Raw genomic sequence first — 13,395 nt, 5'->3', positions numbered from 1 at the left:
AACTCGTGCAGCTGTGCATGAAATGCCTTCTGGACTCTCACTCTTACTAAAAACTACTGATAATCAGCGCCAGCGTAAGTTAGACATTAGTAAAATGCTGTTCAGCTTAACAGCTTGAATAATGTAACAATTGGTGCCATTTTACATGCCTATTCAGAGCACAGAAAATCAATCTGCTTCAAAAGCTGGAGCCCTGCCACTCAATTTGCTGGTTTCTAGCCGTTTCAGACATAAAGCACAGTTTACCTTGTAGTTAGGAGAATCATGCTGCCCAGTCATAAACATATAAACTATACTGATTATGTTAGGGAATTACACTGTGGAAATACAAATGGATCTGTTTAATGAGGTACAAAACCTGTTTTGCATGAAATTTATAAACCTCAATTATCCATATGCCATCAGGGACAAAGAATAATTTTGATAATCAAGCTTTCAGAAAATGGAAGGAATATTCAATATAGTAGGTATTAAGAATGAAGACCTCATCTGGGATAACACAAGGTTTGGATAATTGAAGTGCTTCCGTACTGGATTGTAAGAATGTTATATTATTCAATCTTTGGGCTCCAGTTCAGCAGCTGTTATTAGTACCTAACTCAGAAAGATCTGTAAGAGCCAAGTAGGTCCAAGTGCTTCTCACGGCCACTGACAATCTTTGAGCTATTATTGGGGACAGAAAAGGAGCCTGATTGATAGCCTATTTTTCAAAGAAAGCCAGTGTACTATTTCTACACAGTTAGTCTTTACTATTTGCTGACTGAAATAAAAAAGTCAGATTTAGGTAGTGCGTTTAATTTTCTCTATTGTATTTTAGAGTTAAATCCTCTTCTTTTTATCATGGTTTGGAGCGAAGAATGTTCTGGAATATTTTTGCATGCTCTTTTTTAGAGTAAATCCCTCTCCATTTGAATTATTTACTGCTCTTAATATTTGAAATAAAGATGATCTTAGGTGCTCAGATGATGAAAAAAGACAAAAATGCACAATGAGTTTTACTGATAGAATCTTACTAACTCTGCATGCTGATGCTCACAAGTTTCCTGCCATCCTCCTGCCTCCCACCATCACTGACTTTTGTTTTTTAAATCCATGGAAGGTTTTTCAGATAACTCCAGTATCAGTAAGCTTTACATTACTTTTTCAGAATGGTAGGGGATTAGTTCAAAATTAGCTGAGCTGCTACACAGTAAAGAGACCTGTTTGCAGAACACAATTATATTTTCATGTTTGAAACCCTAGTAAGTTAGGATATCCTAATGTTTATATGGAGCGACTGTTTTGATGACTCTCCAGCTGTCTTATTTCACTGCGTTGCATTTTGCCAGACTTTGTATATGTATATGTGTCCTCTAGGGCATTGGCATTACAATGAATACATGTTGCTTTTCCACTGAAATGCAGCCTGGATCAATTCATTGGCGGTTGCATGCACCTGAAGTCAGTCTGTGGTTGACATTACTGCATTACTGCACTGTGCAGTGCATGTGAAAAGAGATCTGTGGCCATGCACAGTGTCGCTGGCTTTTGAGTAGAGCCGTGGATGAGCTAAGTCATTGGCTAAACGGATACCTGAGCAAGGTCACCACTGGGATGTAGCGCTAGATCTAAAGTAAGTATCTATGATGTTCTTACAGGAAAGAAAATGTCTAAGTCTAGGCTCAGGTAGTTACACTCTCTGTCCCTAATGTGTTCATCTGCACAGTATGTGGTAGCTGGAGGTGGGCAAACCATACTTTGTGGCAGATACTTCAAAAGTAACAGATGTTCAGGAAGTTGCATGTGCATAGTGAAGAGCTGCCTGAAAGCTGAGGAGCTCTTTGGATTGCAGAAGACCAGCTGGACACTAGAAGATCAAATGGACCTGTACTCATGGCCTTGCTGTTTTGGGATCTGTTGGGCTCCTACATGCCAATCCTGCAGAGGAGTCACCCATTTCTTTTCCCTGTGCTGTGAGTAATTGGCACTGTACACTCTGACAAACAACTAGCATCTGTCTGTATGTGCACAAGATATTTGGCAGATGTGAGCTGTTCAGATGGGGTCCTCATATTGCATTTGAGAGGATTTCTTAAGAATCACAGTCTTTCACTAGTCTCTGCCAGATTGTCACCATCTCCTTCCTTCTTATACCTGGCTCTCAGTCCCTCTCTCCATTCGTTCAAAACATTGCCTGCTCTACGGGGCATTTCACGATAACACAGCAGTAGGCACAGGGAATCCTGTAGTTCCCTTTACCATAACCACCACACATTTCCTGTGACTTCTGCTTGCTATTGCCCTGCATGCAAGCCTACCTTCCCAAATTCTGTGCCAGACTTTTCTTGCGCTTCAGGTGTGAAACAGAAAATCAGTTCTTAGAAGTATGTTGTGTGTTAATAGGGCACAAAAAAAGAACAAAGAATCCTTTGAAGTGCCTGTCCAAGTATTTCATCTTATACTACATGCCGGAGGACAGTCGGTTGTACAAAGTGGGTGTGTGTTACACATACAAACATACATTTTTTAAATAGGAGGTACAGCATTTGAGCAAAAATATCTGAGACATTTTGTTTTTCAGGACAAAACTTAGCAACTGAGGAATAAACAATACACGTGTTGGTATATATGCCAATAACGTTAAGCCTCACTATACTGAGAATTCTGTAGGATGACTTTATTCATTTTATTTCAGTGGAAACTCAGTCCCTGTTTGTAGAGCATAGAAAATGGCAAGTTAGGGAAAATAGTCTGAGGTAATGTTTCAAAGCAGTGCCACTTTATGGTTCGTTTTAGAACAGGAATGTGTGGGCTCCCACTCATGCAAAATATAATGTGCATCTAGCTGGGCTCTCTAACTTTTTTAAGTGGGCACCACCTGTGTTTCCTGATCACAGGAGTCAGTGATGGAACTGCCAATATTAGGTCTGATTGCAGAGGAGGAAATGCAATTACTAACTGCTCCTTGATGAACAGCTGTTCCCTGTGTATAATCAACCATCCCAATGTTCACATGGGCAAAAAGTCTTGCCCTTGGGTCCCTCCTGGACTGCTTGCCGAGGTGCATGTGTCGTTACTATTTAGGCCTCCCATTTTGTCTGTGCTCTAACCCAGTGTTGCAATCTATAAATCAAAATCCCTAGACTGATAATCTAGAGCAGCCACCTACTTACTGTAGAAGTTCTTGGAGAAGCAGGAAGCTTTGTTGTGCCAAGGTGTGAAGGTGAATAGGGAAGGAGCAAGATGTAAAATAACTTGGCCTCCACATAGCTTTTTAGTACTGGGAAGAGGTGCTGAGGCTGGCCTCCCAAAAATGAAAGGATGTCTGGTCCTTCAGGTTGTGAAAAGTGAATGAAGAACAACTACTTCCTCCTCCTTCCATAGGGTCTGTGTTGAGTAATTAGATGCTGTGGGCTTTCTCAGCCCACCAATGCCTGGCAAATCTAGGGAGAAAGAAGAGAAGAGCATGAGAAAAACCACAGGCGTTCTCCCCCCAAGACTGGTAGCAGGCAGTGGAGAGTGTTTTCTTCAGCCAAGGCAGAGGAGAACAGAGGGAGCCCAGGCATTAGAGAGCTTCTCTGTGATCAGGGAGCTGCCAAACAAAATCTGGTAATATTAAGGATACAAAGGTAATTTATGAAGCCCAGGAATGGAAAAACAGCATTACTGGAAAAACATGCTCCCTTAGCACTTCTCATTCTCCTCCAACAGAGTGCGCAGACTTAAGTGACTTTAAAGATCTCCAGCCCTTCAGCAGGGGAACCTGGTTCTTGACTTCAGAATTCCCAAAAGGTAACCAAACACAAATTGCCACAGGCCACACTTTAATCCTGATTGCTGCGTGAACAAATAGTAAAGATACTAACAGACTTCTTTAATGTTCCTCTCCTCTGTTCTTGTCTTTACTTTCATTTTTGCACTATTAGTCTTCATTGCATATCTCTGCAATCACCCTTCTGTAAAGCCAAAGAATAATTTTATTTGATCTTTAGTATACATTTCTCAAGAACATTTCCATAAGGTAATATTTCCTAAACCAAACAGTAGGAGCACCTGGAGTGAGAGGTAGTTTGTTCCTTCTGTGAGAAGTCAGATGAGGTTTTCACCTATTAGTTTTCACCTATTTTACACAGTAACCCTTAGCTTTCACTTATTTTACATAGTAACCCTACTTTTGTTGGGATATCTGCTCTTGTAGTGGGCCCTGTGGATCTGTACAGTCATGCTCATAGATCAACAGGCTATTTGGTGGAGGTGACAAAGTCAGTATTAGAGCAGACACAGTGGCCCTCTGCTGAGAGCCCAGTTCTAAAGTGTCAAATGCCACAGCCACATCTACTAAGCCAGGGTGATACAGGGCTCACAAAACGGAAACAGCCCTTGCCTTTTAAGACACTTTAAAGAGCAGTCCAACCCAAAACTCAAAATAATTCCTGGGAAGCTGAGCTAACAGAGAAAAGCTGGTAGGGTTTTAATTTCGAGTTAAACCAGTAGTCAGTGTGCTCAAAGTGGGAACAAAATGTGTCTGCTTCTTGCTCACGTGCATCCAGCGTCTGGCTTCTCAGAGGTCTCTGGCTGTCTCTAAATCTTTGCCTCCTGGTACCCAGGACTCTTACAGGTGTGGTACAGGCAGTTTGAACATAAGGCTGAATTTGTGTAGCAGCCCCTGGCTTACTCATGAGACAAGTCTCCCAAATGCATGCTTTGCTATTAACCTGCAGCTGCTCAGGCAATAGTTATGCAGCTTCTTCGTATGATCCAATGGGGATAGGGAAAGTTTGTCAAGGTCAGGTGCAGAGTATACATGATAAAAGCATAATGCTATTAAGATCCGGAGTAGCTGGCAATGAACCAACCCCTCTTTTCCTTATTTAGAAAAGACACAAATGGTGGAAGACTTAGAATTACAAACCTTTCTAGATTACTCCCGGTTATTATTCATAGATGCCGCTATAAGCCATTATGGTAAAGACTCTTTTCAGCCTAGGGCTTAAGAAGCCCGATATTAGAGGTAAAGAATAAGGAGGCATTTCTGTTAGTTACACTAATGCAATTTTGATACCTGCACAAGCCATCAATAACCATTCATTGCTTGTGTTGACAGCATTTTCTTGATAGCTGCAGCCCATATCCGTTATATCTAGCTCTGCAGTCCAGCCCTTCACACCACAGTAAACAGTTGCTGGCTGGTCAAGAGAGGGAGGAAAGGCTTTGAAGTCTGGCACTGCTGTTACTCACCAGTGCCTGGTTTCCTGATTCCTAAGCAGCACAGGTTTCCTGAGCCTCGATGAGGTGCTGCATCACGTGAAGCTGATCTTAGAAGATTGCCTTGCAGAAGAAACTAGTCTTTTTGTTGTCTTCCTGCTCCTGTTGTAGTTTCTGTCGGGACTAGCTGCTGTCTGGGTGCTGAAAGCTTGTTGAAGGAATGTGTTTGTGTGGCTAAACTGAATTCCCCAAGTCAATTGCATATCAACATATGCTCATATGTTGATGACAGCCATGAGTGCAGCTTGGAGACCTCTTTTGCTTGCAGTAGCCCAAAACAGTTTGAAAATTATTCTGGTTAGTGTGAGAGTTAGTGAATGATGGGAGAGAAGTCCTGGGGATTCTTTAGTTGGATCATAGGTCTGAGAGTAGCAGTTCCTTCCCATGACCACAGTGTGTACGCTCCAGCAGTGGGACTAAGGACAGTGACATACCTAGTTACCCTGCTGGATGCAGAAGAAGTCTGTTCCACGTGGAAATTACTATTTGAACTGGAATGAAGAGTGGCACAGGGAAGCAGCTGGAGCAGAAGTGACTAATGCAAAGACATTACTGCCTTTCTGCTCAGTGCATTTTCCACAGTCCTCCTCAGGACTGTTCTCAGTGTAGACCTGCCATCAGTTGCAATGTAGGCAAAATAAGATAATAGCCATTAGCTAGGCTCCATTTCTTTCTGTTGGACTAGTTCATTCATAGAGAGTCCTTTTTTTCTTCTTTATAGATGTATAGGTTACACAGCAGCTTTACCAAGCATTAGGCAGAGATGCCAGCCCAGCAGGATTGCTAAATTCCCACTGATTTCAGTAACAGTTCCATTTATTGTGGATGACAGTAAAGCTTAAAAATAAAAATCTCATCATTAATGTTAGCTTAAATATAGCTACTTGTGCATTTGCCTTGTTCACAAAGGTATGTTAAATTCTGTGGCTGCAGAAAATAGTCAGGTCTCTAGGTTATAAGTCAGGCTTTCTTTTACAATAAAAGGAAAACATTAAGCTGTTCCTGAACAGGGAAGCTAATGAAGCTTGGTTTCCTTTGGTCTTGAGCTTTTACATTCATAGACGTTTAAAAGTAAATTATAAAATTGTCCGTTCTCACTGCATATCCTGTAAAATTCCCATCCTTTCCCATACAGCTTCTCTTCTGCTGAATATTTTGACAGCTACAAGAAGATTGCCTCCTTTGACTCAGGATCTGTTTTGGCCTTAACAGAATCAATATCTGTTAGTGGAAAACTTTCAACTTTGGCGTTCCCTCATGCTAGTTCCAGAAAATACATAGAAACCTCTTTGTCTTTGAGATCTCTTGTCTCTGTCTAATTGAATTGATATCCCTGTTAAAAGTTTACTACAGACAGACACATAGACAGATTGATCCTGGAAATCTGATTTCCATTGGAAACCAGACCAGTTAAACCAGGTCAAAAGTATGTGACTTACAGACAATGGAAGATAAAAATGAAGAAGAAAATGATAGAAGGATGGAGATGTAAGAAACCAGTCCAGAAATGAAGGTTGTCCTGCTCTAGCTGCCCTGGGAGAGCATCTGAAACATCCCTCATTGCTGCGCCTTGGGTTAAAGAATACTGTAAACTTTGCTTCTCAATGTCCTGACTCAAATACTTGGGTCAGATTCTTCTTGGGAATAAACCATTGCAGCTTTGCGGGAGGCAGTTTAACACTAGCACAATGCTTTACACTAGCTGAGAGTGAATCCCTTTTGGGACAATTTTGCAATGTACTTTGAACTGGGTATTTCCAGTATCACTTCAAAAAAACTATGCTAGTCTGCCTCAAGGCAGTCAAAGCAACTTTAATATATGGTTTGGGAACCCTTTCTGTGATTGTTTGACATTATTTCTATATAGCTGATATTTCACTTTCATTGTGATAAAGCTTTTCTATCAAATAGTGACCGTATCTGCTATGAAAAAGACCTGTCTTGAATGAGAGCTCACTGACAAGGAGATTAACGTGTTTCTTAGTGTCCTTGACATAGTCCTTCAAAGACATTGTTCATCAAATGTATTCTCATCCTTATGCATGATGGGTTTGTGGGTGTCACAAAGACTATCCGATATCAAAATGAAAAAAGTAACCAGAATGTCAGTGCAGTTTCTGATAAGTAACTTCAGTCTAGATTCATATGAGTTGTAGACACTTACGGTAGGTCATACAGAAAGCCTAAAATATCTAAATGTCCCTGTGACCATGTGCAGCATACCATGGCAGCATAGTACCCTGACCGCAAAGACTAGCAGTAAAAGCGCCCTACTCCCCAGGATTTTCTTGAAGTAAATGTGAAACTTATTTAGCAGTATGGGATCCTATGACTCATAGTTGCACAGTTCTGCTTGTGTTCAGCAGCACGTATGTGTATGTGTTTATGCACTCTCACTCTTTGCGATATTAAATAACTGGAATGGTTTTACTCCTCCCTTTCTTTGTAAAAAGAAAAAAAAGTTTAAGTTTTAGGAAAAAAGCTGACTGAAAAAATGAGTGTATTTTCATTCAGAGTATGCTATTAATGGAGTAATTGTTATTGCTTTGTTTTGAAGTCTCACTTGAATTTTGTAAGCTTTTTAAGTGTGTAAATTCATTTTGTTACATGTATTTTTGAGACAGCAGGTACTACTTCACTTTTTTTATCTTAAGCACATTTTACGCAGAGACAGAAGCTCAATTTTGTAAAGTGGCTCTTACCTTTTTCATTATGTTGCTGAATTTTAAAGAGACAAAAAAACCAACTCTTTTCAAAGACTCTGGCAGGTTCTTTAATGTCAAGTTTTACTGTATGAAAGTGAACAGAAAGGATTAGCAATTAAATGGCTAGAGAAACAGGGTTTTGGCTTGCTTGTGAACCAAGCCAAATTCATCTTCCTACTCTTTTAACCTCAAAAAGAGCAAAGCTTTGTCACAGTTGTTTGCTTTACTTTCCCTTGGCGTCTAACTATGATTTCAGGTATGAAATGATGACACAGTCATTTTTAAACTGCTTCATTGGCATTCATGGCCATAGTTAAAGATGTGCTGATCTTTAGTTGCCTCCAACAGTATCTGCAGGTTTATAGCCTCCCTGATTGCCAGACCTTGGATGTTCATTTACACTTGCATACCAGAAGATCGCACTGCTGGATGTGTAATTGATTATTGTTTTATTTCTCCATGTTAGAAAAGCTCTCAGCTTTGTCCAAGATGGGAAGACTGAAAACCATGTCATTTCTTTTTAGTGTTTTTTACATCTGTCAGAGCATTGTAATTTGTGACACCTAAACTGCAATCTGCTTGTTGCCTGGCTGCACCATCAGTAAATACCCATAGCTTATTTTTATGCTGTTACTTTTTAATGCATTTGAAGCCTTTGTATTGTTCTCACGTTTTTAACAAAAAATTTTTTTTTGTGATGATTTGTATCATAAAAAAAATCAGGCTCCCTTTCTCTCCCTTGTATGTTGCAGACAGGTACATGAATTTGTGCGAAGTGATTAAGCATGCAATGCACAGAATGATAAACTGTGTACTTAGAAATATTACGATTACGATCTCACATGAACATTTTGTTTCACAAAGTTATTTCTTTACATGAGAAAAATTTTTTTTGACAAAGTTGTACTGAAAAATTTGTCTTTTTGGTGCATCTCCTGGGAAATTATTGTGGGTGCTACAATCTGTAGGAAAAAGTAGTGCTGCTAAAAAGCATGGGGTAATTAATGGGGACTTTATGCTCACATGGATCCTGCTGCAGGATCAATGCGTGGGTCAGTGTGGCTCTGAGTGAGAAGCTCAGCCTGTGAATGGAGGTGGCAGGTGCACGGTCTAAGACGCAATATAAAGCTTTGTCTTCCAGTTTATTTTTCTGAGCTCTGCAGTAGGCACTACTGCTTGAATACTCTCTGCTTGATTTTCCTCTTTCTTAGAGGCCTGCGACACTCGGCAGGAATGCATTAGACCTGAGATCGTGGGATAGTCGAGCTTTCAGCCTCTTGTTCTGCTGTCCCCTCCCAACACGATTACTGCAAGAAAAAAAGAATTATTTATGAAAGAGACTGTGCTAGTAGCTAGACTGCCTGCAAGAGGTTAATCCTATCTCCTTGCAGAAACCAAGTCTGTCTGATCCTTTATCCTAAATTTCTTTCATACAAAATGGCTTTAAGCTGCCACATGCTCTGGATCTGCTGATGCACTGGGTCTAATTTGTTCCTGTAGAGTCAGTTTTCTGAGATTTGGGCTTTGTACAGACGTTGCACTCTGAATGCAAAGCGTACAGAAAGCCATGAGGTACCCAGTGGCTTTAGTGGACTTCAGGTCCTCTCCTAGAACCTAACTTCACTGATGCCGTTCACAGGACCAAAAGATTAGATGGAGTTTTGAAATGGGTAAAGCAGCAGGATCTCCTTGCAAGGCACAACATATGAATCTTTGTATTTCACCTATCTTTAAAGTTATTCCCTCTTGTCAGATTATGGGATGTGATTTGGCACCAAAACTAGCCTGTGATGTGAGACCGTAATATAACTTTCTCCTTTCTATATAGTTTATAATATAGTATACGTAACGTATAACCATACAATTGCAGTAAGACCATGATTATCCAAACAGCCACTGAAGTCAAATGGAGTAATTTTTTCTACCATCTGTTGTGGTTTTGGATCAACCCCTTAGAATGGTCAACACTGGATATTCTTGCAGGACTTAAGCTGCCTGTACTGGAAGGGTACAGCAAAATAATAGTGCAAGCTAGAGGAAAAGGACTTACAGGAGGACATATGGGAAACCAGAGGACCTTCAAGAGACTGGCCTCGCTGTATTCACTTTCCTGCAAATACTAAATCTGGCAGACGTGTAGCTTTGTGTAAAGTTTAACACGCTTAGAGAGAAAAGTAAAGTTCAGATCTGTGTGTAGTCTGCCAGAGAGATTACTGCCTTCAGTCAGCCAGGGCAGTGTTTTCTAAGATTATGGGTGTTTTGAAAGCAAGCAGGAATATTTAGAAATTCATTTTTTTGTGTGTGCCTCCATCAGCTTTCAGGAGATCTGGAGTCTGTTAGCTGTATCTGTGTGATGCTTTGTGCTTTGCATGGGTTCTGAAAAGATGGCAAGGATTTATTTTAACCTTGCTAAAATACTTTTCCTGTAGCATGGAAAAGAATGAAGGTTCCGATGGACAGATGTGGTGCTGTTCTCTGGTTTTGGCAGTGGGGTTTTTATTGTATTCTTATGGCAATTTTAGTGCTGATCTGTTCAGATCTATTTTGAGACCTCAAATACCAAGGCTGTGTGAGTATGAAGTCCAGCTCTCTTTATAAGCAGCAAGAGTGGCAGTGAAGTTTGAGCCCAATTCTAAATTTTTCCCAGTGTTTAGTGAAAGTTTGAACCCTAATTACATTTGATACTCAGAACTTGCTTATATAAGCCCAACCCTTGCTTTGTGAGGTGTCTGAAATACCTATGGCTGGGACTGAGCTTTGCTTGGGCACTTGAGGGGTGCTCTGGCTGTGTGGGGCACGAGAGGCAGCTGATGGCGACAGCCTTTGGGGGGATATCCACTGTCCCTTGTGAGCTGGTGGGATGGATGAAGGGGGATCAGAGGGACGAAGTGTCTCGAAGCAAACAGGGGCAGAGGCAAGACGGAGAGGTAGGCGTTTCTGACTTCCTAGCCTCTCGTGCTGTCCTACGGGCTGCGCCACTTCTTGGGTCATCAGCTCTTCCTTCTTTTCTTTGGCATTTTCTCCTCTCAAATGAAATCAATGGGAACATTGAAATCATTTCCTGATTTCCAGTTTTCTATTTTATTGTGGTCCCAAAAGGGCCATTGAATGGCCAGCCCTGGCATTTGTGAAACCTAAGCTTGCGTGGGATCTCACTGGGCACAAACCGGCTTCACTAAAACCAATTCCCTGCTTCTTCTGTTCAGCCTCTTGAGAGGGGCAGGTATCTTCTGGAGCTGCTGTAGCATTTCATGGGGGAAGATGTTTGGTCTGCAGAGGAGCCCGGTAACTAAAGCACAGGGCATGGAAGAGGTCTTATCTAGATGTTACTGCTCGGTGACTTCCAGTAAGTCATTTTGGTTTTCTGTGCATCGTATCCTCCTTCTCCCCTGCAAAAAAGGGTATTGTTTACTTGCCTTTGCAGAATATTTTGACATCCTTAAACATAAAGCAATCTACAGGAATGGAAGATCTGTTTACATTTAGGCTAAAGCTCAAAGCCTAGCTAGTCACTGGAGTTTCAATTTGATGATGCAAAATTGCTTGCAGGACCAAAGTATCATAGAATAAATCTTCCAAGATCACCCAGCTTGAAGAAGATTTATTTTATTTTGAACAGTATACCTCTTGCGAAAGCTTTGTTGATTAGGGTTGTTTCTGAACCGGTCTCTTCCAGTTTTGGATCTAATCTCCCCTGAAAAGCATGAGGTTGAATAATTTCTCACACCTCTTGGGATTCAAAAGAAGCTGCTTCACAGTTGCTATTTGATCAGATTTCTGGGTCTGCAATAATGCAAACAGAGTTATTTTCTTCTACCTTTGCTGAAGAAATCTCACGAGTTTTTTCAGCTATTGTTGCTTCATTCAAGCAGAATAGCAACAAATCCTTCAGGGACAGCAATCCTTTCTGGAAAGATGTTCGAAGTCCGTTAAGTTATCAGATAAATCAGCACCTAGCAACAGATTGCTGAGGATGTTTGTTAGTTTGATGTGATTCAGAAATAAACAACTCAGTGATATGTGCATTGCCAAATGTTTTCTCCTGCACTACAGGACAGCAGTGTGAGGCTCAGGATCTAAGCCTTTTGATTATTTTTCATTTTTTGAGTCACAGATACACAATGATTTTAATTTCAATCTATTATTTTCTGTAGCTGGTGAGGCCTCTGCATGGTCTGAGAGGAGGGGGATCCTGCAATATTAAGCTCCTGTTTTGGTGGCTGCATCAGCGAGTCAAAAGTAGAGTAGCTAGTGAAATGGTGCAGTTAGGTGCTACAGGTTCATGGCCAAGTGGCTGGAAGGGGAGCGGATGATTGAACTCCTTGCCTAATATTGGTAATCAGGAGCATGAGAAGGCTAAGAGCTAGAAAAGGGCTAGAAAGGTATCGAAGAGTCCTTCCTTCCCTTCCATTTTTTTCTTTTGGTCAAAGCCTCTTGCTGTGGTCAGTGGCAGCGGACTATCTGGGTATGGGAGAGAAGACCATCCCACTGTTTGGTTTGGTTCGGGGCATGAGTATGTCAGCCAGGAGGTCTTAAAGCTAAGCTTGGCTTTGCTCCATACTTCCTGCGCGATCCCCAAGGCAGGTCACTAGTGTACCCTCAGCATCTCCCTGCATGGGAGAAGCAACCACCTCCGCTCTTGGAGGAGGGGTGAGCGGCTTGGTTCATCAGTGTTGGGAAAGCCGTATAAATGCAGTAGAAATCAAAATACAGCTCATTGTCTGATGCATTGGAATGTTGCACAGCAATTCCTTCCTTTTGAAGAGGACAATAATTTATTTAAAGATGCAGTTCTCTGTTAGTCATGTTTTTAGCATGTTTTTAAAAGGACTTTCTTCTTCCTCTTGTCATATTTATAAGAGCAATTTGGCAAAAGAGGAAGCTGTGAGAGTAGCTAGACAAAAATGGCCATCAAAGGCACAAAATAAATTGAAAACCAGGCAGGCCATGATATTTTTATTAGCGTCTTGTGTTCCAGTAAACTTAGGAGCTGTTGCAGTTATAGCAAGGAAAAAACAACTCTTAAGTGTGGTATTTGTGATTATAGTTTGTCTTTGACAAGATGTTTCTTTTGTAAATGGTGGCTGAGAGCTGAAGCATTTTATTTCCTCTTTACTGTTCAACTGAAATAGTAGACCCTTTTAATAGTAAAGGGGATTAGCTTCCATTTGTACGTTTAACATTTCTATTGAGTTTGCTTATCAGGTTTGTTACATTAAATGATGAGTAAAGGCTGAAAACCATGAAGATACAGTATGGTTTTCAACACAAAAAGAGCAAGAAAATGAAATTGCAGTATGCAACTCAGCATGTTTTTTATACTAGATGAAATGTCTTATATGTATTTACAAGTGCAGGAGTGAGGTTATGCAGCATTGTTAGTCCGCACTACAGGGTCACATACAAACATAAGGGGTGACAGGAAGGTGTGGGAAGGGGCACTGTG

At 40.9% G+C, this 13,395-nt stretch overlaps 1 protein-coding gene across 1 annotated transcript in view; it reads left to right on the top strand.

Annotated features, from left to right (window-relative positions):
* TMCC3 (transmembrane and coiled-coil domain family 3) overlaps positions 1-13,395 on the top strand; it is a 152,816-nt gene that overhangs the window by 15,098 nt on the left and 124,323 nt on the right. The gene's annotated exons all lie outside the window — the stretch shown is intronic.

The sequence above is a fragment of the Dromaius novaehollandiae genome, chromosome 1, assembly GCF_036370855.1.
Source record: "Dromaius novaehollandiae isolate bDroNov1 chromosome 1, bDroNov1.hap1, whole genome shotgun sequence".
NCBI classification, from domain to species: Eukaryota; Metazoa; Chordata; class Aves; order Casuariiformes; family Dromaiidae; genus Dromaius; species Dromaius novaehollandiae.
This window is presented reverse-complemented; position numbering and strand designations above follow the sequence as displayed.